This window comes from Amblyomma maculatum, chromosome 2 (assembly GCF_055883805.1).
Source record: "Amblyomma maculatum isolate TAMU_Amacu chromosome 2, ASM5588380v1, whole genome shotgun sequence".
In the NCBI taxonomy this organism is placed as follows: domain Eukaryota; kingdom Metazoa; phylum Arthropoda; class Arachnida; order Ixodida; family Ixodidae; genus Amblyomma; species Amblyomma maculatum.
The window spans coordinates 67,303,040-67,330,135 of NC_139345.1; the positions used below are offsets into that span (position 1 = coordinate 67,303,040).

Here is a 27,096-nt window from a genome sequence, read left to right on the forward strand (position 1 = left end):
CCGATGAGAGATATGCTACTGCGCACACTGTCCACTCAGGCGGCATTCTTATGGATCAGCTGGCTGTTGAATTTGTGGTGGTGATGAAACTGTGGCACGTTGTATGACTGCAATGCTGTTTATCCCTAAATGAGTACGTTTGCTCTGCTCCCTCAGTAAGAACAGAGGCACAGTGATTGATTCTTAAAACGGCTTCTAAAGAATCGTTTCCTCCTCTGAGTCCGCAGGAAGGGACGCGGTTACTCGCGTATACGTACACATGAGCCTGGTATACCGAGGACGAGAAGAAGGCGCTTCAATTTGTTGGCTTCTGGTCTGGACGCGATTTGAGTTCCCTTTTGAAGCATATCGAAAATGTCAAACCAAATCGGGACGCTGCAGAAATAACCTTGCAACAACGGCCTTGTTGCAGTGAGAAAAAAAAATTCAAATGAGAAAGAAATCGATCACCTAGGGACTAAACGATTGGCGGTACAATGCAATTGACGTCACTGTCTCTCTTCAAAAACGATTCGTGGTGTGCAACGCAACCGCCATTTGCGTGTGCAGACTGAGGGCGATAGAAGACGGAACATGGGTACACACGATGAAATTTATTCATTTCGCCGCGGTCAATAGTAGTAACTAAACATATAACACCAGTTCTAAGTATGGGACTGACCGGCACCAGTTTTTATCAGTCACCAAATAAATTAAAATGACCTCCCCTGACGCATGAAACTTTACGTAGAAAAACCATGATGGACTTACTTTCACTGCAAAAAAAAAAAAAAAAGGGCGCAAGAAATGCGTGGTTAATATACTCTCTCCGCCTTCACATCCAAAATAGGTCCAGAAATCTGCTTGCTAGTCGGTTAATCCAATCAGCAAAAATATATATATATAATAATAAACTAAAATTTTGTTGCTAAGAGAAAAAGTATTTGTGAATGGCTCTAAAAACTTCAGAACCTCCCAAATACTACGCTTGTAACAGAAGACCGTATTATATTTTATAGCAGGATAGAACTTTAGGAAAACAGTCAATAACTTTAGGCCAATGTCCGCGGCCTCTTGTATCGATCCGTTGACCAATAACAACAGTACACAAAGCTAGAGCTTTTATGTTGGACTATATCAGACTAACTAAAAACAGCGCCGTGAAGACGAACACGAGAGAAGAGGGACAATTGCGCTCACTAACAACTGAAGGTTTATTGAAAATCAGAGGTATTAATACACTCTCCATCAACTAGAACACCTGCGACCTAACCACTTGTAATCATTATAGTCTAGATATTAAATTTCACAGTAATGAAGCTCTGGTTATTGGCGAGTGCATTAATACCCCTGTTTTTCAATAAACCTTCATTTGTTAGTCAGCGCTTGTCCCTCTTTTTCTCGTGTCCGTCGTAGCGGCGCTGTTACGGTGAGAAGATGTGACAGATAACAGAAAATTTGGTGCTATTCTTAAGCAGTGTCTGTGGTAAGTTGTAACCATATTTATTGTCGTGTTGCATGGAACTAAGCGAACGTAGAACGCGTGCGCGCCTCTCTCTCTCTTTCTGTGTGTGTGTATGGGGGGGGGGGGGGGGGGGCGTGCGTGCGTGCGTGCGTGCGTGCGTGCGTGCGTGCGTGCGTGCGTGCGTGCGTGCGTGCGCATCGAGCAATTGTATGGGTTGCGCCACAATATTGCTACGAATATTGGTAGAATTGGCGCTACATGCATTTCGGACAGTGGCAAGTATGTGTAGTAGAAAGGCATGTGTACGATTGCCTTAAGTGGCGGTGACCTGGCCGCGTCAAGTAATGCATCGTGAATGCTTGGTTTTCTATATGCGTCAAATGACCGTTAGTGACGTCATCCTATTTTTCTTTTCATTGCTGGAATTTTCACAACCATCTCGCGAGCACAATGAACGCCGCCGGCATTTCTCAGAAGTGTCTGCTGGCGGCCTAGTTGGTGAAAGATCGTTCATTTTAAAACTGCGCGAAAATAACAAGAGCTCTGCGCTATTTGTGTGTTATGTTTGGTTTGCGTTCTCTAGCTCCGTTCTTGCTTTATTCACGCTGTTTGAAGATTAGTGCTTTTTCTCGTAGTCGGGAGTACATATTCTTCTCGCATTAATAAAAGTTACACTCAAGACTGCGTACGTTTATGAATGCGAACGCATTTAGGCCCGCGTGTGGAATGCTTCCGAGTGAGCTTTTTATACACGTATTTATGTTATTTCTGCTGGTTTCGATGTGCGTATATTAGTTTCACACTGTCATGCTTCACGGGGCGTAGTCGCCGTACCTACACTCTCATGCGCAGTGACGCGAACTTAACATTCTTATTGGCTAAATAGAGCACAAAGCTCTTCTTTGTCCTTTCTCGTCTTCACGTGTACCGTTACTTCGTCTATAATATATTCCTCGGGAACGAGAATACACAAATTTACAAAAGGCGATGAGCAATCCTCTTGTTCATTTAGTAATTGTAATTACCAGGAGCAAAGAAATTGGTCAGTACACCTCTTTCAACGATATAATAGTTAGTCACTATAAATTTATTTCATTGGCAGAATCCGTTGTGGCCTATTGCCTTCCACATTCGTGTGTGTAGATGCCCAAACCACCTGCTCATTTTCTTCTTATTCGTTGAGGCACATTTCTCACATGATGTCGTACCGTAGCACCCTAGAATGTATACAGCAGCATATCATAAATCGGAACGCCGCTCCAGTAATAGCCTATAGGCCTCTAAGCAATAAAGGACAGAAGTGCTACAGAAGTAAGTTCTCAGGCGCGTAAGTGTGTTGCCACAAGCTTTAGACCCTCGAACAGCCACCATTACATCCTTCGAGACTAACGTAAAATAAACATCAGTGTGCCTCGTTCCTCTACGAACTAACAGTTTTCAACTTTCATTCTTTTTAATGACCCGGCTTGGAAAGCGAACCTAATCGATTGCTGTGGCTTGCTGATACATCATCATTACCACCCTGGCTATACACACTATCTAGGGATATAGATATCTCCTATATCCCTCCAATTAGCCCGGTCCTGTGCAAACTGCATCCACTTGCTTCCCCCACACTTCCTAATCTCATCTGCCCACCTGAATTTCTGCTCCTGCTACGCGTCTTCCCTTGTGATCCAGTCTATTATCCTTATAGGAAATTAGCCTTGGCCTTAAATGACCTGCCTATGCCCCTTTCTTCTTCCTGGCTTAGCCTAAAATGTAATACACAGGGGTCTCGTATATCTGCTTCAAGTATCCACATCCATCCGCACTGTGTACAGTAAGCAGTGTTTCCATCCTCGAAGTGGAGGGCCCAGTTTGCACGGGCTGGGCCCAGTTCAACGGACTGCCAGCCGATTGCACCAGCGCACACGGCGCGGATTGACTCAGGAGTGCGGCGTGGCTGCGACCTTGCCGGAGACGGTGAGGCTGCCAACAGCCACGCAGCTGTCGACGGCCATGTCTGCACGCACGACGTTGCACCGCCACCGGATGCGCGGCCCGAGCGTGCAACGCCGGTGACGGTGCGCGCCGCTGTAGGCGCCCCACCATGCCAACCTTTAAAACTTCTTGCATGGCGTTTAACTCACTCTCCGGTCCCTCACTGCAGCCTCTGTACTGCTCCTCCCTGGTTCATCTTGTTGTCCCAACTTTCGTACAACTTTTCATGCCTTGAAGTTGGATTGGTGGAGGAGTTGAATCCTTGAAGTCTTGAGCTTTGTATTTTTATCTTCCCTATTTGATTTCCTTCGCTTCGGCAGTCTCGACGTGGACCCGTCGCTCGCTCGAGCATCACGCACGCTAGGCGGCTAAATTTAGCGTTCCGACCCCGGCCGATGGTCGGGCTGGCGAGGTCTGCGGCGAGGTCTGAACCCCGCGAGTTGCGCACGGGCGATGGTGCAGGGGAGAGAAGGGAGGTAGCTGCGCCGAGTTGCTCCTTTCCCTTTCTGCCTACATCGCTGGCTCTCCCCGTCTTTTGCAACTTTCGAAGTTCTACTCGCTTTCCTCCTCTTCCTCGTCTCACGGAGGCCTTCGAGGAGCATACACAGTCCTCGATCTTTGTCTCGCCCTCTTCCTCTCTTTCCCTCTCCGTGGTGCGGTTACACGGTTCAACCGCGGGGTCTCGAGCTGCGCGCAGTACCGTAGCGCGCCTCAAACGCAGGGTTGGCACGCCACGAGTGGCGCGTCCGTCTTGTGTTGGCTTGGCTTCGTGATTCTGCCGCGCACGCAGCCTTTACAATGGTCTCCCTCTCACTCCCATTTCTTCAGTCCATGTTATTTCCTTTATTTTCGTTTTTGGCGTGCTTCAGACTCGCACGCTTCTCTGGCTCCAGTGTTCGTTACGCTTTCTCTCCACGTTACTACTACTTCTCTCTTGGGGACGGTTCACCAAGGAGGCGCATTGACGCAAGCGCTTTGGCCCGGTGTGCCCCTCTTGAACTCGCTAAAATGTGGTGGCGACACGGTGTCCGGTAATGAGCTCCTCAACCTGTTAATGGCTATCGCAGCACTACGCACGAACTGGCATGGGTTGAGTGCGTGCCGAAGGGGACAGTTTAGCCACGTGCCCCTGCTCGCGTGTCTGGACATTGCGTGCCTCTCGCACACGGGTCCAGGGCCCGCACTGCCGAGAGAAAGAACGCAGTGAGGAATATCGCTTATCGCTGGTGCTGGCTGCTGAAGTTTTGCGTTGTACGGTATCACGGTTGCACGACATGTCACTCCAAGAGATCATGGGATCTAATACCGGGCGCGGTGGGTGTACCACGATGGAGGCGCGAACCAGTAGCACCGGTGTGCACTGCAATTTCAAGGGACGTAAAGGACCGTAGGGGATGCAAATTAATTCAGAGCTCTCCACTGCGGCAGCTCTACCTCCGTGCTTCATTTCAAGCTTTCCTCCAACATTTCCTTTCAAGTGCGGCTCAGCGATCCACCCAAAGTACAATAATTACTGCGCATTCCCGTTCTTCGCGAAACATTATTCTTTTACACATATAGTCATAACTTAATTATGCGAAAAACCAAACCGAGCCCATATACCACGGGTGGTTATGTATTGAAGATTCTGTGCCACCTTAACTCGCACCTTAGTAGAATAACCACTGCGTCTCCAGGAGACCGATGGACCACAGCGACAAGAGCATATAATTTGTGACTGGAAGTTACGGTCGTACTGTTGTATTCATGGCAAAGTTTTGCCAATCGAATGTTCAAGTTCATTCTCTCACCTTCTGAACGCGAGAGTAATGACTTCGTTCGCTTCAAGTTACATCGCGAGCTTGTAAACACGGGCGGAACTCCACAACCACGCCTTGACGCGAGCACAGAATAAGCGGAAGTAATCTCTACAATTTCAATCGTGAGTCATCGTTTTTCCCCGCCCATCTCGAGAAGAAAGCAAGCCGAAGAAGTAATGAAAGTGCGTGCAAGTGCTTCTTCTCCGCCGAGCTGAAAATCCTGTCAGTTGCCCAAGCACCGTCGCTACAGGAGGCGTCATCTTTGAAAATCAGGTTGACCAGCTAGTATTGCGCCTGACAGTGAAACCGCCGCCAAGCAGCATCAGCTCAGACGCACACAACGGGGCCATACGCGCTTCACGGGAGGACTGTCGTCGTTTACGTGGGGAGCGGACGGCATTCTCTCCGCAGGTCCGACAGGCCAGCTGCCGGAAACCGCACGGGACGGAACGGTACGTGCAAAGCGGTCGCGGGGCGCCTCGGTAAGGTGAAGAACGCGCAGGATGTGGATGGATGTGCATCCTTCGTGCAGGAGGAGCAGTCGGAGGTCCCAGACGCGCGCGCTCTTTGGCCAACAACGCCGCGATGAAAACGGAGGCAGCTCGCATTCAAAAGAGCAGTGTCGGCCAGATTTACACCCCCTCCCCTGCGCTCCCTTTCTATGCAGCGTTCGTCAGCGGCACGTCACAACTGCACGAGGAGGGAATGTTTCCAAGGCGAGGGGAACAAAATATGAAAGAGAAAGGAAAGAAAGGACGACTGGGAGAACAGTTGTGTTTATCGCCCCCTCCACCGCAAGCAGCAGCAGGACGTGTATCGAGATTCTGGGTCGGACTCGTAAAAACGACAGCGCCCTCCCCCATCTTCGCGGCGCAGCCAGCGCTTCGTGTAATAGCGCGGTCGACTCGCTTCACCGCTGCTGCAGCCCCTGTGGTCTGTCCTCCCCCGCGCTTCGAAACGCGCGCGTAAAAGGAAAAGCTAAGGGGGGCGGGGGAGCGGCCAAGCAGCTGAGAAACACAAGTTGATGGAAGCCGATGAAGCCCAGCGTGGGGAGAAGCTCTGCATTCCATGCAGCGTAAATTTGTTTTCTTTCTTGATTTTTTTTTATTTCTTCCTCTTGTTCTCCATTTCTTTCTCTGCTTTTTCTTCACTGTTTGGCCCCCAGGTTATGTGCGGCATCTTTCATGATGGGATGTCGTCACTGCTTGTTTGTACTGAGAGTTTCGCTGGCGTGTGGAGCCGACTGTGAAGGTATAGGGCTCTTACATGGCAGCACAGCGTCAGGTTTCATTGTTGTTGTTTCCTTCTTTGTTTGCACAAATTATTTTTCTCCTCCTCTTTCTCCTCCTGCCACATGCCCACACAGGGGGTATTTGCAGAGGTCTGGTGCAGTTCGCAACAAGAGACAAAATTCTTAATGCCAGATGAGTTGTGCGGTCGTGCGAGAGACTGAGTGAGGCATAAGACGTTGTCTGTGCTATTATTTTGGACGTATGGCGAGCAAATATATTGCGCAGTGCGAACACAGGAGAGCAAATTATCAAATTTTGAAAGCGGTTTGAGATTTGCAAAGGAGCCACCTGCAGTTCAAACGCACTAAATATGCAAACCCTCGCCGGCCTACCCTGTTCCCCCCTTCTTGCGTCGAAGTGAAGGAGAACTGGCACAGACTGGTAAAATATTTAGGGAAAACCCTCAAGGTGGAGCAGATTTGTAATAAGGGAGTAATTACTCATTGATATCTACCCAAGCGCAGCCATACAGCTACAAAGGTAAGCTATAAAGCTGAGTAATTACTCCCTTATTACAAATCTACTCCACCTTGGGTGTTTCCCCTAAATATTTCACCAACACCATTCCCACTTCGAGTTATAGATCAATTCGCTCTCGCCCTACCATCTGTTCTGCTGACCGTCCTGGTTAGCTCAGTTGGTAGAACGACTGCCCCGAAAAAGCGGTAGTCCCGTGTTTGATCCCCGGAGCAGGATGAATTTTTCCTTAACTAAGCAGTTTCTGAAAAAATTGTATAGCTTTCCTTTGTAGCCGTATGGCTACGCTTGGATGGATGTCAATGAGTAATTACTCCATTATTACTGAGACAATTTGAGTGAGCTCTAATGCTGACAAGATCAGATTGTCTCAATTCATAAGCGATTATTAGGAACCTGAAAAATAATAAATTCGTCAGTTTAATATCGGTTATTTAAAAAACATCTACTAAGATGTTTTGTAAATCTAATTAAATCTACCTTAGACTTCAATAAACCAAAGGACCAAGCCGGCCTTCTGAGGGGCTGACAAAATATTACAGTCAGATTATCAATTATGTGATTTAAAATGCCCAGAACAATTTCCAAGCTAAGCATATAACATCTACATATTGCGGAAAAGCACTCGATCATCGCGTAACCAGGGTAAGAAGAGGCATATGTAAAGGAGCTGGAACATACCTAAGACGTTTACACAGCGATTATACTTCTGCAAAGGAAAATGAATGAAGTACCAATCAGGAAGGATATCAGGCACGGAAACACGATTTCTCCACTACTACTTCAGAGCATGTTTGCAGGAAGTATTCAGAGAAATTAACTGAAAAAAGCGGAGGATAAAACTTAATGCAATCTCCGATTTGCTGCCGATATCGCCTTATTAAACAAATCAAGATTCCAAATTGAAAAATGTAATCGAGGACTTATAGACAGTTGGAGCATAACAGGGGACCTAAATATTAATAGCAAGAATTCTAAAACAATGTTTCCTCAGAAGGGAACCAACGGCTTACAGTATGGAGCGCGGCGTTGGAAGGTACAACGAAGTAGTACGCTTACTTAGCACAGGTACCGACCAAAGATCCGGATCATGAGAGTGAATAATTAGGGTTTTTCCCTTTCGGGTTTTATATTTTTTTTTTCAAATTCGGGGGTATAAGTCGAGCGTTAGTTTTCAACTTGATAATAGGAGAGAAATCGAGTTTTTCGTGGAAACACTCCGAAATTCGGGTTTTATCGGGTTAAATTTACAAACTAATAATTTATTCGATTTGCTTTACTTGATGGGTAACAATTAGGGTTACGTTTTCGGCTCCTTTGAAGAAAGTATTTCATAATTCGGCGTTTCTGTCGTAATTATTAGTCGCAGCGATGTCCAACGGTCAGTTTTGGAGCAAGAAAAATTCCGTTCACGTGAGCTGGTCATTGACGTTTTACACGCCCTTATTAACATACATAATCATCTGCATGCGAAACATTTCAGATTCCGTCCGAGACTTGTCGGATCTCTGAATTAGCTGAGATAACGTTCGCGCAACGTCATAGCTGCCATTAGCTATAGACAAAATAACGTCAACGCTGCATTTGCTAGCTTGGGATAACGCCCAGTGCGTCGTTCCAATAGTCCATCAGTTCAACACTTTCATTTGTGGGGCTTGCTTCCAGCAAGTACTGGTTAAATTCCCTGCGAAGCGATTCTACACCGCCCGTCACGAAATTAAGAGAGGTCGGTAGTCATCAGACGACTGACTCTGCAGCCACTTCTGGAATGGATCCAGTTTCCACATTGTCAACTGGCTAAATTTGTCTGAAACGTTCAGTTTCAGGGTGTAGCCCAATTTTGTGGAGATTTTCGCGAAAAACTCTTCAGAACACGTTTTTACTAATGCAGCACTGCTCTTAGGTAGCAAAGACAAAACACCGTTTGGTCGATCGCTTTTAACAGTCATCGTGGAAAACGCGTTGACAGTCTGCTGTAGCTTGACCTCTACGATGTGATCAAAAGTTGGCATCAGAAGTTTTCCGTTTTCAAGCGCATTCTGGATATCTAAAAGGGGCTCGAGTGCATCTCTCAATAAGACTGCCATCGCATAAAAAACCTCTTTATCAGAAAGTATCCCTCGAATAGCTTCTGCTTTGGCGCTTTCATGCGAGCTTTCAACAAGTTCCGTGCGCACAGTTGTTCCAAAAACCGGGAAAAATCAGATTTTACTCGATTCTTTAGGAATATGTTCGGGGTGCAAACACCGGGTTAAATCGGGTTTTAACCAAAAACGGATAACCCTATGCCAATTACAAGGGTTCAATGCTGCTGAACCAAATATTGAGCGAAAGCATTAGCTGCGGGTGACCGAGCGTTCTTCTCTTTTTCTTCTTCCTCATAAAGCCCCGCTTTAACCAACCCGCATGAACGTGCCTTAGTGGCTTATAGGGGTAACGTGACTGCCAGAGTTCTAGCAGGCTGATTCTGACCTAACCGTCCCATGTGAAATGAGAGACCCAAGTTGGCAGCTCCTGCCAGCCCGTGTGTCACGTGGGGTGTGACGTCACAGCGTCACGTGGGTAAGACGTAACTGCGGCCGGGTCACGCGAAGGCTTGAAAGTGCGAGTAGTATTGCGCAATAATAATGGAGGGGAGAGTAGTGTACTGACAGCTATAGGCTGCTGGCAGGTCATGAACAGCTACCTATTAGTATCCCTCAAGCCGAATGTATGTAACAATGGTACGTTGCTGACGCTTCGTTGCGGAGGGGAAACTCAGAGGTCAACGAAAACTCTTAAGCTTCATTTGAGGAATGCGCAGGAAACAATGAAAGGGAAAATCTTGGCCTCAACGGCAGTGTAGCGGAGTTAGGGAGCACACGGGACTTAATGGCATCGTAGTCGAAATCGGCATAGGAACAGAAATTGAGAAAGAGAAAAGCATCTGACACGAAGGAAAGGTACTCAATGGTCTCTAAGTGCAATGGAGTGGTTTCGAAGAGAAGCCACGCGCACCATACAGACGACAGAGATGTAGTTTGGCGGATGAGAGGAAGTTTTAAGAGTAACTATACTACAGCTAGCACAGGAGAGTTAATTTGAAAGATATTAAATAACCATTTCTATTGCAATACATTTAGCTGTCGACAGGAGATTATTACGTGTATGCAAGTTCGAAGAGTTATACGTAATGCTTTAGTGATTCAACTTCACCGCATGGCTTGCAGAGTTAAGGCAGTAGAAACTTGGAGAGTTATGGTTTAAAAGAGACTCTAAAAAGAGATCTGTGGCCATATTATAATGCGATAAATGCGTAGAGGTGGCCTTTGTGAGTGCGTGAGTAAGTTTGTGATGCAATCAAGGCGTGATCCAGGGCGCCTGGATCCCGAGTGGCCGATCTCTCCCTATGCCAAGCAGGTACATTCGCACGGTTTGGATAAAGCGAGGAATTATATCTACGTGGGGTGGTATTTCACGCAGTGTGGTATAGCTTACACCTGTGTACAGTATTAGTATACAGTATAGTAATATACAGTAATAGTATGTGTGGGATAATAGGTGCACAAAATAAAAGTTAGGGATTAAGCAAGCAACAAAGTTCATATACGTGAACGAGGACCGGCAATGGGAGTCATAACCATAACTGAATTCCGCGTTAAAAGCGCACTTGTGAACTCTCTTATTTTATCGTGTTTTTTGCTAACTATACGTTCAGCCGCCGCTCTAGAAGTGGAGTCCAGAAGCAAGTCCAGACCTAATTACCGACGCAGGTACTAGAACTGCCCTACCGGGAGAAGAAGAAATAAACTTTATCAACAAAAAAAAAAAATTATTGTATCCTGGGAAGGCTCTTCAAAGTCCAGGAACCCTCTGGCCTCCGCCTCACGCCTCGCCCAGGTGGTCTTCGTTGGTTTATCAGCACGCGTCCACATGCTGCTTCATTCAAGGCAGAAATTTTTCAACAATCTGTGCATGCTGTACAAGCATTTCCTTGTTCAGTCTTTTTAATGCGTCAGCACTGAGACCGTAAGTCTGAAAAATCTCTCCCTCCGTCCGTCTGAATCCGCGGCTGGCTGGTTAAAGGCATGGAATCCCCTTCTATTTGATAGTAGGAAGGGCGAGGGAAATTATAGAGGAAAGACGAAGAATAATACCCAGAAATGTGACGCAACAAACACAAACACAAGCGAAGAGACACAACACACGCGCACACTACCAATTGTAATAAGGATCTGAAAACACTTCCTCTTCACCACTCCTCTTCTTCTACACTCAAGTACACTCAAGTTGTGTTTGTTGCGCCACATTTCTGGGTATTATGCAGCACCAACTAGCCCCTCAAGCCGTCATTTTGAAAGACGAAGAGTAGTAGGCGACGAGTGGCTGACGAGATTTCAAGGAAGGTAAATTTCTATCTCGACTTTTCGGGGCAAAAAAAAAAAAGAGGGGGAAGAGCAATGACGAAAATTCCAGCGGTGGACTTAAGCCTGCTTAGGTGCACTAGTGCGATAGCATTGCGAGTTCTGTCATGCCACCAGGCGGATTACCCCGACACCGCTAGCGGGCCTCGGCCGCACTCGACCATATGGCGTACGTGTATGGCATATTTACGTAAGGTACAATGAAGGAGTGGCATCGATGAAACTTTATAAAGATGATGAGGTTGACTGCAGCGCGCGGAGTGTTTTGCAGTTGGAACTTGATGAAGACGACGATGTTTCCTTCCCAGTGCGAGAGGTATGGTCAGCTGCGGCGATGGCATAATACTCTCGTGCGCAGCGATGAATACCACGATGAGCATTTCAGAGACCAATATGCGCGGTAGAGTCGTGTTCAAAAACTACGTGCGCGACTCGATGCATAAATTTCGCTCTTTAATCATTGAATAACTGACACGCTTCTTAAAACTAGTCTAGTTGCAGAATAGGGAAACCACTGGTAAGTTCGCTTTTCAAATAAGGCGTAGAACGTCTCCTGATTTGGAAACTGGAAACTTAGATGATTAATTCTCTCCAAATGAACTGATGTGTGTGTGTGTGTGTGTGTGTGTGTGTGTGTGTGTGTGTGTGTGTGTGTGTGTGTGTGTGTGTGTGTGTGTGTGTGTGTGTGTGTGTGTGTGTGTGTGTGTGTGTGTGTGTGTGTGTGTGTGTGTGTGTGTGTGTGTGTGTGTGTGTGTGTGTGTGTGTGTGTGTGTGTGTGTGTGTGCGTGCGTGCGTGCGTGCGTGCGTGCGTGTGTGTGTGTGTGTGTGTGTGTGTGTGTGTGTGTGTGTGTGTGTGTGTGTGTGTGTGTGTGTGTGTGTGTGTGTGTGTGTGTGTGTGTGTGTGTGTGTGTGTGTGTGTGTGTGTGTGTGTGTGTGTGTGTGTGTGTGTGTGTGTGTGTGTGTGTGTGTGTGTGTGTGTGTGTGAGAGAGAGAGAGAGAGAGACAAAGAGAATTGGAATTCACTTGAGTGTTGTATGCTTGCACACGACAAAGGAGCACGAAACCACTGGTCCAGTGTTTGCGTGATGTTAGAATGAACTACCCCATCCTATAAAATATCAAATACCTAGATTATCCTTTCTGAAACCATGCCTAGCCCAAGTCCGTGGTCTTCTTTCTAGATTTCAGTTACAGTATGCTATTAACTCAAGTCCCTTCTTCTCTGCACAATTTTTTATACTGAGGTGTATAGATGCAGTTCCATAACTACTGCTTTCCGCTCAAACAATGAGGTTTGGGGGGATGAGAGGAAAACCTTGCGCGTCTCATGTAGAATTTAATAAAATCGCGTGGAGAATTGCAGGCTTAAAGACGAGGAAAATACGCAGTGAAGTATGGCCTCAATTATTTACCCTTCACGTCGGATAAAGTAAATAAATGTCTTGCGCATAGATACCGAGATCTATAAAATTTAAAGTCAAGAAAATTCGAAGAAAAAAAAAATAACGAGAAAGCTAAAGTAGTGGCGACCGAAGATATTAGCATCTTCGTTTCGGAGTGGGGCTCACACCATTCATACATGCATGCAAAACAAAAGAATCCCAGTCACTGCCAAGTATTTCAATTGACAGGGTTCGCAGTCGTGATACAGTAGCAGCAATTTCGGAGCTACGGAAAAGAAACAATGTGCTGACAAATTGCGTTGCTTTTCAGTGTAGTCGGCTATAAATAAAAAATGACAGATCGTTTAGCTCTTAGAATCACGAATATCGCGAGGAAGCGCGTACCTCGCGCACCTAGCTTTACATCTTGCTTTGTCTAATATTTATGTTCATTTTAGCCTGTGTAAATTTATAGTTGTTACCATTCTTACTCTGTATGCTCCGAACTGGGGCCTGTAAGGTGTTTTGAATAAATAAACAGAACAGATATGTTTACCGACAGCGATGTGCATACGTCGAGTACATTGGAGCAACTGAGATGCGATGCACGTTCGGTCAGCTTTTATCTGCGAGTGATAATCATGGGCTTTTGTCACAACATCGAGTATATCATTCTGAAGGCCAAATTCAAGGTTAATGTTTGGTTTTGTAGTTGCCAAACTCGAAGGTCAAACGTGAAAGCAGTCAAGGATGTCCACTCTTCACGTTATTGTGTTATAATTTAGCATGACACATGCCGGAGCTTTGGTGTACGGCGTGTTGCATTGTCATTGGCTGAGGCCAGCGACGAGGCGCACATGCCGGTATTGTGGTGAGGCTCCGAAAACGTAATAAATAAAAGAATTGGACCAAAATAAATCGCCATATTATCACAAAATGTTGCCGACGAGATACACGAAAGAGTGTTCCTAATGAGGTGGCTGGTCACGACTTACCGCGTCTCCTGTGGCTGCGAAAATAACCTGTTATTACCGAATATACATAGCCTCTGTCTATAGAACAGTGGGAGGCCCTCGGGATCCCAATGGGTCCTGAAAGGCTGGATTCCAATCACAGCCTCCAATTTAAGTATCTAAGTCCGAGTTGGTAGCAGTGCCTGGCATGCGCCTGCAGAGGCTTCGCACAGACAGCAGCCAAACTCGTCCGGCTATCTTAAAGTTGCGTTTTCGTGCCGGAAAACCGAGTTGCAAATAAATTCCCGTAATGAAAACCGTCTATACAATGGCATTGATCGATGCAAAAGCAGAAGCTCCACCTACGAGTGCCGCTATGATTTGTACAGTGCATCGCATTTAGAATGTGTTGCACAATACACTGAACGCTGCACAAAGGGCGATGAAAACATGCATGCACGCTCTGCCGCATGCCGCCGGCGAATCAATGGCGAACGGCGTTACCCTGTGAACAACTGCAGTCCCAACAACGTCTCGCAGTGACGCGGTGAAGAAACCACACTGTGCGCCGCATTTTACATTGCGTTATAACAGAGTCGACGATGACCCTTGAACACACTGTGAACGCGACGAATGGTGTCTCGCATTGTTAACGTGGCCGCGTTAAAGTGATAGGTCAAGTAGATTTTCTTGCAGCGCGCTTATTTATTAGACGAGGGTCCCAAACAGCGCATGCATATTTCAGTTCGGACCCAATAAACGCTGAATCGACAAGAGGCTTCATTGACGGAGATACTAACTATACACGTAGTGTTCGCCTGAAATAATAGAGAACGCGGTTAGCGTAGTTAAAAAACCTCAATGTGTGAAAAGGTCGTTTTCGGTCGTGATTTAAATGATCGCTTTAAGTCATACGTGTTGCACGCAAGAGATTACCAAGCTGCAGGTTAAGTATTTTGAATATGGTTGCGAATGATGTCAATCAAATATCTGGCAGATATTTTATTTTATTTTAAAGGCAGTAACGACGTATTTCACCAGGTCAATATGCGTTCACTGAGGAATTAAAACATCTGAAGGTTACTACATTTAAATATACGGCGATAAATCGTTCAATTATCGGCAGGCGTAAGTAGCGTATAGCTGGTAAGACATTTAAAATTTATACCAAATGTTTTGAGGAAGACGGCTACTGATTTTTTTTTTTTATTTATTTAAAATCGGCTCTTTGAGGCATGAAGACGACTTCTGCGTCACAATTGTACAAGTGGTGACGGACATCAGAAAACGGGAATATTTCTATCTAGTAAGCTAATTAACTAATTTCTAATAATTAACTTTCGAATATTACAATTAGGTGCAATTAATTAGGTATTTGTCGCTGGCGGTTAATAATAGGTATATCACCTCTTAAAATACTTTAAAAATAGTTTTCGAAATCTAGAAAGAGCGCGCCAACTGAAACTTTATCGTGAACATTACAACTGAAGTCGTAAATGAGCAGAGCGAACTGACTGTCGTAAGAACCCTCCCTGGAAACCGTGTTCAATAACAGGGTGAAAAACGATAACGGATAATAAGAATTTTACCACGCGCGAGGAAATTTTGTTCCAGGAATACTAGTGATGGATATGAGTCGGTAATTATATGAAGGCGAAGGCTATATTTATTTTTGTTAACTGGGATCACAACCCTCTAATGCTTGATCTTCCATCAAAAGGCACAACACTCTGTTCCAAAATAACGAAAAAAGGTGATGAAATCCTGGGGAGAAGCAACCGTTATGATTATCCACATATTACCTGTCCATCTTGGGAAACATTTACACGCGCAGTCCAAAGTCAATGGAAGGATCTATATGCGCGAAAATTTAATTTCATTGCGATATTTTCCGTGGATCCTGAAATAGATGTTAGCATCATAAATATCATTTCGCGAATTACACAAAGCGTCAATAAATATCGAGCAATAGGTGTTATTTACAAAGAAATTATCACTTTTCCGACAGATTCGCTTGTCATAAGTTTAACGGCCTGTGCTCCTCGTTCCGTGCTATGTGGCTCTCATTCATCGTCTATGAATGTCTATTATCGTTTCATATTTGCGGCGACAGATTGCACTCAGCGCAGCTCCTGCTTCGAGATCAACTAAATAAAGCTCGCTAGCAATCTTTCTCCGGTCATAGAAAGCCAAAGACATTTCGAGGAAAGACGTGTACCACAATAGCACAGCTGGAGATGTATAGCCCATTCACACTCCCGGTTTATAATACGCTCTACTTGAACGAAAGCCGAACGGAGAAGATCGCACGAGGCAACGCACGCCATTGCGGCCGCCATCGCCGTCTCGAAAGGGGTAGAAAACATTGCGCAACAGAAATCGAACGCCGCCTTGAAAAGGAAATGAAATGCGGCAGCAACATGCTTTTTCCGGTGCCCCACTGCGATATTACCAGATCACGCTGGACAGGAACGTGTACTTGCGTGTGTTCCCATCAAAGTGCATCAACGGGTATAATAGCGCCTGCGATGGCGCTATTTGCGCGTGCATCACGAGGCCTAACAGGAGACCACGTGTTTATCCACACCACGAGCGGATCAGCAGCTCCCTCGTGGGCATACTTCTTCCCCACAGTATACAGGCCCGCCGTCGTTTTCTACGCCCGATTACCGCGAAATATAAACCAGGCATACAATCCGTGCAGGAAGGCAAAAGGTAATATGCATAGATGTAAAGAGAGAAAGGGGATGGACGGGAGTGAAACAATGACCAAAACCAGACTGGACCGCCTTCGCGACACGTGTCCCGAGCTCCATTGTTGACGGGAACAGGCGCGCGGTTGGTCGCGCAAGCACGCTGAATGCGGCGTGCGCGCCAGAGTGAAGTCGCGCCGCCGCGCTTCCGACCGGGAGCACCAACGCTGCCCGCAGCGGCAGCCTGTGTCAGCGCCAGCCGACGGCTCCGCGATAACGTTCCGCAGCCGCTCAGCTTGGGCTTATTTTCATCGGCCACCGCGGCGACCTTGGCTCACTGACAATGGCCTCGTGCGATGGGTGATGAGGCGGCGGCACTGGGGACACCAAACCGAGTTGTTGCGCCATTCCCATCACAGACGCGCGCGCGCACACATATTCCTAGTCTCGCGCGAAGCCACGGGCAACGACACAAGATTATTGTCAGCACGCGCTGGTCACTCCCTATTGTCATCCCTGCGTTGACAGTTCGACTATAACTGCAGCCTTTCCGGAGCCTGGCTGCCTGTCTGAGCGCGTGATGCCGCAGGGTTTTACGTGCGAAAAGTGCGGATGTTCGGCGGTGACGAAAGCTGTAGCGGCTCGACAAAAGGAAGCTGAGTTTGCTGCGGCTTCCGCGGCGAGTGTGAGCGATCAAATAGATGCTCGATCGAGCCGGTTAAAGCCGTGAATGATTTCTTCACGTTTCACAGCGGGCTCGGAAAACCATTGTGGCTGGACGTTAAAGAAAAAAAAAAGAGAGAGAATGAAAGAAAAAGCGGACCACAATTGCTCGGATCGAGATAGAAGCGCGTGAGATTGGCTTGGACTCTCGTTTGAAGGAAAAAAAGAACAAACAAAAAGAAGCTGTCTGTATGCACAGTGGGCGTGTGGACGCAGGCGTGAATTTATAGACGGCGCGTGGAACTTCTGAAGGCGGAACCATTTATATTTCGACCCGGCTCTCTCTCTCTCTCTATTCTAAACCAGCTAGCGTATCAATATCGCGTGCCGGACAAATGCGGCGTCGAGCCCAGCTGTCCGAGTTATATCGCGTCGCTTTCTGCTTTTATACTAGCTTGGCCGTCGGAAATATCCGAGCGCAGAGCGCCTGCTGCAAAGGGCAAGTTTCGCAATGCTATGCCACGTTAAAGGCTATACAGCTGGAATAAAGAGATGCTCACGATCCAACAGCCGGTTCAGGTGAAGCCACTGCGCTTAACAGTAACTTGTCTGGTGATGAATAGGCCAAGATTTTTGAAGACAGTTTCTCAAAAACTGATGCGGTAAATCGGTATTTTGGAAGGCTATTTTTGCACCGCTTTCGCACGCGTGCTGAGCGTCTAAGTATTTCTTGCGAACGTCTCGAAGCGTCGCTATGACAGAGGCGAAGCCGCATTAGTATCAAAATTGATAGGTATATACAATCACTTGAAGAAAAAAAAATATGGCGCAGCGTCTACAAACTAGAGAAGAAGAGGGGCAAAATAACTTGATATAGCAGAACATCACATCTAAGTGCCAATGCTGCACTGTATACCCAGATATTATAGGATAGTTGATGGTCACTGATGAGACGTGTAACGGCGTACAGGATTGCACTGGGAGGGGGTACGGAGACACACGGAACGAGAGAAGGAGATAATCGCTTATCGCGCTATTCTCGCCTTGTTCAGTGTTGATCCTATACCGCTTTGTGCAACCCTTGCAGGAAGTCATAGCCGCGTCCACGTGCGATTGCAGTCTATGGCCTGAGATAAAAGTGGACAAAACGGGACTAACCGCGTCATGTAATCCTTGGAAGGAGCCGTTAGTCTGTGAGGACACAATCTCACTTGATTTTTGCTCTTCGGGTGAGTCTCTGAGAGAGAAATATCTCCCCATTTAGGGGCAATGGCTATAAAAACACAGTGAGCATCTAAAAGGGGCGAACGCGTAGAGCTACATCCTGGCTATAGGCCTTGTCTTCCTGTTCTAACTTAGAGCGCCTCAAGTGAACTATAAATGAGTACGCTCTTCGCCTTTGACATTTCTTGCTTCAATGTTTTTGTGTAGAAGAGGGGGGGGGGGGGGGGGGGGGACAGCAGCATTCATCGCTATATGCAGCGCATACCGCAATGCTGCTCAATGACCTTCGTGTCTGAGCCACTCTAACGCGACCAGATTCCCTGCAGTCTGTTATCGCAAGATAACATCACAACTCATACAGGAGGCGATATGAACGGCTTTCATGGCTGAAAATATCCGGCAAGAGAATTCTTCCAGGGTGCAAAATTTCTGAACCCGATAGGCAGTGTCTTTCTGTACGGCCATTCTTGAAACTCCCGGATGTACGCACACGTACTGAGGCAAATATATGCCCTATGTGCACATTTTTTTTTTTTTCGTATTATTTGGGTTGGTGGGATTCATATGAGGTTCGTCTTCACGTGCATTTTCTATTTTCGCGTCATTTATACCTTTCTGGTGGCATCAATAATGAAAGCGAGAGAGCAAAAGAAAGAGAGAGCAGGTGCGGGAAAGCTATGCCTGTGAGGCAGTTTTTAAAAGCAGGAACGCGATCATGAAGAACAGAAAAAAAATGAAACAAGCACAGGCACGTCTTGGCGGGGGCGTTTTTCCGTAACTTCTTTCCTCAGTTCTTCCATGCCCTTGAGTTGACAAATGCTTTAAATTTCAAAATATCTTGGTCTCTTCCTATAATACAATTGAAAATTTGACTTTAACCTTACCGTCGAGAAACGTCGCATGCCATTTTCTTGCTCTATTTGCCATGTTAGCAGTCATGGTCATGCACCGGCACAACTGGATTTGCTGTTTTGTACGAGGCTCAGCGCATTACTTACTTCTGTATTCCATTATCTCCATGCACGGCGGAGATGCGTTACGAAATCTCGCAAACGTAACCGCACTGAAGTATTTTACACTAGCGAGCAGAGCTTATTTTAAGAGCGCCGAAAATTTGCCGCCTATGAAGGGCTCACTATAATATACTCTAAGCGGTAGAGATCTTTCTTCGCGCATATATACAGCAAAGATAACGTATTTGTTAGCCGAAAGTTGGCATCGCATTAAATTGTAATGATGAGACAACGAGACACAAAACACCCACCGTTCACAATGCACCTGTCGGGGCGAGCGAATCACTTTTTTTTTTGTTTGTTTGTTTTTTGTCTTGGCATGTAAATGAATCCTCAAAGGCGGCCGGAGGACAAAAATGGCGGCGAATAACGCGCTAGAATGCACTTAAAGGTGATAATATGTTTCGAGAGCTGGAACACATTTTGCTAAAGAACCATCGGAACGAAAAAAAGAAAAGTCCATTCACAAGCAGGTAAATGGCAAAATGGCTTATATATAATGCGAATGACGCTATGCAAACGATGAAGATTTCTTTACTTCTGTCTTCGTACATGTAATTGCTGAATTTAATTTCAGTGACACGTATGCTACCCGGACAGTGCGACTCTTTACGGTTACGTATTGCTTGCTACGCAATGATGACGCGGCAATCTAAACCCAATAATTGGTTGGATTAGTAACCAAATCAAAAGAAACGTGCTTCTCTTGAAAACACACTGCAAATAAAAGTGTATATAAATGCACCATTTATTGACACAACAGGCAAACTGATTTTACCGCCTCATACAGGTCACTATAAAACCTTTCTTAGCCTTGTTATTTCACAAAGGCTACCAACGCAATTTGACAGCCTCGGAAAGACGCTATAGCTGGGAGAACCCTTTTACAGCGGCCCCAAAAAAGTTCCGAAGCTCGAGCCTACTTGGCCCATAATACTCTCAGTGCCCTCTTAACATTCGAAGACGAAGCAAACGATTAAAACCACGCTGGTCATTTCCGAATCTTGATTGTGCGTCTACTGTTCCTCACGTTGGCGCTAAGCGGAGTTTTCCTTTGGTGGCAACGCATTCTTTCGTACTTGCACGTTGTGAAGCAGAATATGCTCGCCATATTCAAATCTTTATCTCATGGTTTTATGTAAAAAGTCGGAGGATCTATCCTAACGGTTTCCCATAATCCATGAGAATATGATTGAGGGAAGCAAGCAGGGATGGCGGCTAGTCGGCTACGGTCGGTTATCACGGTGCTATTGACAACCAAATCAAGATACTCACGCAGACATGAAGGCGTGAAAGTCTCCGCGGTGATGTCAGGAATGGGGACTGCCTCCGGCTAGCGAGTGAAGCGGTCGATAATGGTCAGGATATAACGGTAGCCTTGAGACACGGGTAGAGGGCCCACGATGTCGAGATGTACATGGTCGAAACGACGGCCAGGTGGTAGGAAGGCCTGGAAAGGTGTCTTGTTATGACGGCAGACCTTGGTCGTCTGGCAGGGCAGACACAGGCGCGTTCAAGTGCGCACATCAGCGTTGATTCCGGGCCAAACATAGCGCTGGGTGAGAAGTCACTGAGTAGCCCGAATGCCTGGGTGGCATATGTCATCTAGAGAATGGAAGATGGGGCGACGTAGCGAAGCCGGAACAAAAGAGCGGGGAAGCTCTGTTGACACATCGCACCACAAGGGTTCAGGTGAGCAATGATGGGGCACAAGCCGTAGTTGGAGAGAACGGGGGTTCTCTCAAAAAGCGGCGACCTCATGGTCATTCTGCTGGGCGGAAGAGAATGCGGTAAAGCCGACGGTGGAAGATTAAGTGTTACCACGGCCGCATTCCGACGTGCTTTCGCGTTCCGACGAGCTACTGCAGCAGGTTGTTCGTACTCCTCCATCTCGTGCAGTGTTGTAACCTATATGCATCTCTGAATCTGGTCCGTGCGCTTTACTGTAGTCGTGTCCTCCACAGCGATCGAAAGCGTTGCTATTGAGGCGGCTTTGCAGATGCTATATGGTCTTGTCCAGCAGATCAACCGTTTGCAATTCTGACTAATTAAAATTCTGCCCTTCAAACGATCGACTGGGGGTTTTAAGGAGACTTTAATGGCTCATACTCGTGGTCATGACCCTGTCCGTCCGGCCACGAGAAGTATCACACTTCTTCGCAAGATTCCGCGGGATACCGCGAGATTGTGACAACATCATACAGCCCGTGATGACGTGAGGAAGATAGTTTAAAATAAAGAAATAAATAAATCCTGTCTCTACTAGAAATCGAACCCCTATTCCCTTGGATCCCCAACCGACCGCTTTCACCATCTGCGCCACGCCCGGGATCGTGAAACACACATCATAATTCTCCTTGGCTACCATGAGGAGTAGCGATGACAATAACGGTGCAGTTAGTGATAAGGACAATTATTATAGTAGCAATGATAATGACGGTGCATTTACTTGATAATGATAATGAGAGCAAACGTGATGAACCGTATGCACCAGCAAAGCTTAGGCTTTCGCATTTCTGCAGTGTAGATTCCACAGTGCTCTCAGAATTTTGTACTGGTGATTTGTCTCTTAGCATAATTTGCGTAGTAGAGGCTTCTCTATACGTTTTCAATGGGTGCCCTCGCGCATGAGTATCATACGCAATGAATTGGCGTATAGCCTCGCCTATAAAGCATTGTCTAGGAATCTATCGTGAAAATTTGATGCCAAGAGACTCTTCGGAGAGAAGAAGCTCAGCCACTTCAATGCTTTTGAGTTCACCCAACAAGACATGGGTGGCCAGGAGACTAAAAAGATCCCAAATCACTTCAGTGCATTGCATTCGCACCGGCTCTGCTCGTACTCCCATATACAACACGGAAAGAAATGTGCTGTTCACTTTCCTCATGAATGCAGAAGCCCCCCTCACAATTCCCTTCATTGTTTACCCCCTCGGAAACCGGTCTTGCAGAAAGGAGGAGGCTTCACGGCACGCCCTCTTTTGAAGTTTCAAAACTCGAATCTGGACTCCACATAGTGACAGCAGGAGTTGACTATTGACTATTACGGGTGTGATTACGTGCTTGGCGATGCAGATCAGCCAGGTCTCAGATATGCGTCTCGGTTGTGGACATTATTTAGTGTTCAAGTATCGCTACGGACGAGCAATTGTCGACAGGCTGCGCAAAGCTAATTCCACCAGTATCTCTCAACAACCTAGCTCAACCTCAAAACTTCAAGAGGTGAATTTATAAGCCTGCCATCCCACACCCATTCAGAGGAGATAGATTTTCTTTGAAGCTTTTTAGACAACGAAAGGGGAAGAAATCCGCTCTAACGGCACAAAAAAAAAAAAAAAAAAAAAAAAAAAAGAACCCTTATCCTCAGTTTTGATTTTTTTTCTTTTTTTTTCTATCAATCGCTTCCTCTATGAATTTCACATTGTTTCCATCGCCAATGACTTATCAAAACATTGTCCGCGCTGTGGAGCCACAGCAAGAACAATACTGCAGAGCAACCTGCCGATCGGTCATGTCTGCTATTGCCTTTCTGTGGTTTGTCGAAATGCCCAAAAAAAATGAATGAATGAGACTTTGCTCGCACCACTTGAAGCCGCCGGGAATGTTTCATTCATTTGATGCCCCTGGTCGAAGTATAGTGCAATGCAAGTTGCGTTTTGCTTAAGGACGCGCAATCGCGGTTTCGACTGTAGGTCTCGTCTGCTTCATTTATGAAAGATGAAACGTGCAAAACGATGGGCCACTTGGTCAGAATTCGAAATAACTCTGTGATAACCCGTTTGCATCCAACACAGCGTGTCATACGGCTGTAAAGGAAAGTTTTTCTTCCTAGCAGCGTAGCTGCGCTCTGGAGGATGCTAAAGAATTATTAATCCCTCAGTTCAATTCTTGCTCCATCATTATGGATGCACTTAAACATACTGTCATGTCATCGAAGACCTCCCCCATACTCCTTCAAATAACCCGGTCCTGTGCTAGCTGCATCCACTTGGCCCCCTCCGAACTCCTCAACCTCATCCACCCACCTAACTTTCAGCTTATTGTACTGAGGATGAAATTAATCCGGCGCCGCTCACTCCACTGCAGTGACCCTTATGGGCCCACCCGCAAGCAACTTTAGGGGATAAAAGCAACTCGATGTATTTTTATTCTTTAATTTAGGAAAGTTTATATACCGGGAGATATGAGGGCATGCGCGGTCTAAAACGGTAGGTGCCGGTTTCTTCTCGTTCTTCCTTCCACCGGTTCCCGACTTCTTGGCCTTCGTTCTCAAGCAACCTAGTAGCGCAGTCTTTGCATTCGTAGCGGCGTTGCGGTTTGCCTCTCTCGAAGCAGAGAGAGAGAGAGAGAGACAGACAGAAAGAGAGTGGATGCTCGTTAATTAACGTTCGGCAGCGCTGATGGCGTGACTTGCAAAGCCACGCGCACAGTACGTGGCCGACGAGCGCGATTTTTCTCACGCGGGCCGCAGCAGATGGCGCCCCCTCCCGTGGAGCCGGTCACGCCATCACGCTACCCGCGGCCGGTATTCCATACTGTTCCACACTGCATCATCGCTGTGCGAAGCACGATGACGCGATTCTCTGTACGTAGCTCTGGAATTTGCGAGCAATGTTGTAGAAGGCTAGGCAGCAAAAGGTTAGGTGATATATTGTTCATACCCAGCATTCCTTGTCGCTACTGCTCCAGCGGTAAACTTACTATGGTTATGCGGTAGAAGCTAAATACCCAGCCACCTGCACAAATGTAGAACTAAGCATCTAGCCCTCGTAGGAAGCAGTCGCATTGCTACAGAAAGTTTCCCGTATTCTATACATCAGTTTCCTCAACATTTTTGCCATTTTACATTATATATAGGTTGTCCCAACTAACTTAGTCCAAATTTAAAAAAAAAATACGATTTGCCCTATAACAGTGAAACAAATTCAGGGATGTTCAGAGTCGCCTATGCTAACCAACAGTATATTTTCGTTCACTACAGTTAAATAATTAGTATATTTAGTAGTATTTAGTAATTAGTAGCTATTTTTAATTATTGCCTTCAGAGAAAAAGTGTTAATGTAAAGGTTGCAGATCTCGGAAAACAGCTAATTGCGTTTTTTTTTTTTTCATCAAACTAGCGTTTACGTAAAGTGATGTTTTTACCAGCCGAAAACGACTCCTAGCGCAATAACAAAAAAAAAGCTTCCTCGTGACTGCGGCGTCATATTTAAAGCCACGAGACGCGTCCGAGATAACAAAACCCGCTTTTCTGGGCCATTCTCTCTAAGATGAAGCTTGTGGTACTCACTTGGTGAATGATTTAAAATAACAGCTGGTCACGTGATAGCATTTTTTGAAGGCCTATAAATAGGCCGCCGTAAGTCGTAGCGTGATGGAAACAAGGTAGCTATTCGTTTTTCCAGATCTACTACTTTTGCATTGACGCTTTTTCTCTCAAGTCAATAATCAAAAGAACAGTTAATTAGTATTTACTATTTAATCAACTGTAGTGAACGAAAAAATAATAGAGGTTAGCATATAGGGGACTCTGAACATCTCTGAATTTGTTTCACTGTGCTGGGGCAAACCGTATTTTTTAAAACGTTGGTCCAAGTTATCATCATCATCATCAGCCTGACTATACCCACTGCAGGGCGAAGGCCTCTCCCATATTTCTCCACTTGACCCGGTTCTGTGTTAGCTGCATCCACTTGACCCCTGCGAACTTCTTAACCTCATCCGCCCACCTAACTTTCTGCCGCCCCCTGCTACGCTTTCCTTCCCTTGGAATCCAGTTTGTTACCCTAAGCGACCGTCGGTTATCCTCTCTTCGCACTACATGTCCTGCCCATGCCCATTTCTTCTTCTTAATTTCCACTAGAATGTCGATAACCCGAGTTATTTCTCTGACCCACTATGCACGCTTCCTATCTCTTAATCATACATGGCAAAATTACTTTTTAAAAGGAATTAAATTACATTACTAATTACTTTACTGAAAATCGCAGACAAGTAATTAAATTACATTACTCATTACTGCTCCCAAAAAGTAATGAAATTACATAACAATTACTTCTACTGAGTAATTAAATTACTTTTATATTACTTCCTACTTTCAATCCATGCAAAAACCAAGTAAAGCTAGTAAACAAAACAGCAACATGTTCTCCAGACGCGAAGCATTCATAATTTTTAGTTTTCCCGTCAAATCCCTCTTTCCTACAGGACTTGACATTACACAAACAAGACAACAGCAAAAAAAAAAAAAAAAAAAAAAGCAGGAGCATAGTCTAACGATCGTGAAAGCATTGGCGAACCCAGCCTCTTGCTTGCCCGAAGCTGTTTCCGCCATTTGAAAGCCCGAAGAAGCTAGGTTATTTATTGCCTCTGTAGTCCCAAGAATCTACGTCGGCACCTTGCGCTCACTGCTCAGTAATGCGCAAGGCACGGTGGCTCACGCCATGGACCCTTCCGCCTATCTCCCCCAACCCTAATCATCCCCGCTCTGTGGTGGCGAGTGCAACCAAGCACCACTGTGCCCTAGCCGACGCAACAGGGAGTGCCACTGCGCCGCGCTCCTAACTAGTTTTCAACTCCGGCCTTCTTGCACCATCTGTCCCTTCGGCATTCTCTTGGAGCCTTGTATCCTGCTGCTTGGAGAATGGTGGCGATGGGATAGCCGCACCAAGTGACCCTGCTACACACGAGGTCCCAGACGATCTGTTCTGCTCAATTCTGTCTGCTTTTGCCGATCCGTTACGCTGGCTTCGGCTTGCCGCTGTCGTTCTTGCTTTCGCGGCACTCTACTTTGTTGTCTATTAAAGGAGTAGTGGCGTACTTTAGTAAAAGTAATTTCAAAAGGAATTAATTATTTTGCCCGAAAAACTACCAAAAAGTAATTCATTACATTACTAAATTACCAACCCAAAAAAGTAATTCATTACATTACAAATTACCGAAAAAATAATTAAATTACAGTAATTTTATTACTGTAATTCAATTACTGTCATGTCTGCTCTTAATGTTACAACTACCATTTTTTGTTCCATAGCCCTCTGGGTTGTCCTCAACTTAAGTAGAACTCTCTTGGTTAGTGTCCACGTTTCAGCCCCATAGGTGAATACAGGTAACATGCAACTGTTATATACTTTCCTCTTTAGCGATACCGGTAAGCTGCTAGTCATAATCTGTGAGTGCTTGCCAAATGCGCTTTTTCCCAATCCTATTACCCTAGAAGCAATGAACAATAATTTCAGAGATATCATTACTGAGTGCGCGGTAGAAGTAGGCGGTAGGATAGTTAGAGAGGATACCGGTAAGCTGTCCAAGGAGACGAAAGATTTGATTAAGAAACGCCAAAGTATGAAAGCTTCCAATCCAACAGACCAGATTGAATTGGCCGAGATATCAAAGCTAATCAAAAAGCGCAAGGTGGCCGATATAAGGAAGCATAACATATGGAAAATTGAGCATGCTGTAAAGAACGGGGGAAGCCTTAAAGCGGTAAAGAAGAAATTGGGCATAGGCAAAAACCAGATGTATGCGATAAGGGACAAGGAGGGCAACGTCATCACGAATATGGACAAGATAGTCAAAGTAGCCGAGGAGTTCTATACAGATCTCTACAGTAGCCAAAGTAGTCAGGACCGTAAGGAGATTGGCGGTAGGGAAAAACAGTCGGACGTTCCACCAGTTGCGAAGGACGAGGTCAAAAAATCATTAGAAACTATGAAAAGGGGGAAATCAGCTGGAGAGGATCAGATAACTACAGATTTGCTGAAGGACGGG

General features: G+C 45.9%; 1 long non-coding RNA gene across 2 annotated transcripts; it reads right to left on the reverse strand.

Moving 5' to 3' along the window:
* Nucleotides 1-2,508: 2,508 nt before the first annotated feature.
* On the reverse strand, nt 2,509-19,447 carry LOC146198878 (uncharacterized). Of its 2 annotated transcripts, none has more exons than XR_014704735.1 (3): nt 19,312-19,447; nt 7,677-7,704; nt 2,509-2,661 (listed from the first exon to the last, which is right to left on the reverse strand). It is a non-coding gene; the product is annotated as an uncharacterized LOC146198878 (long non-coding RNA). The 2 variants fall into 2 exon arrangements; XR_014704736.1 differs by having other exon boundaries at nt 19,198-19,447.
* Nucleotides 19,448-27,096: the final 7,649 nt, after the last annotated feature.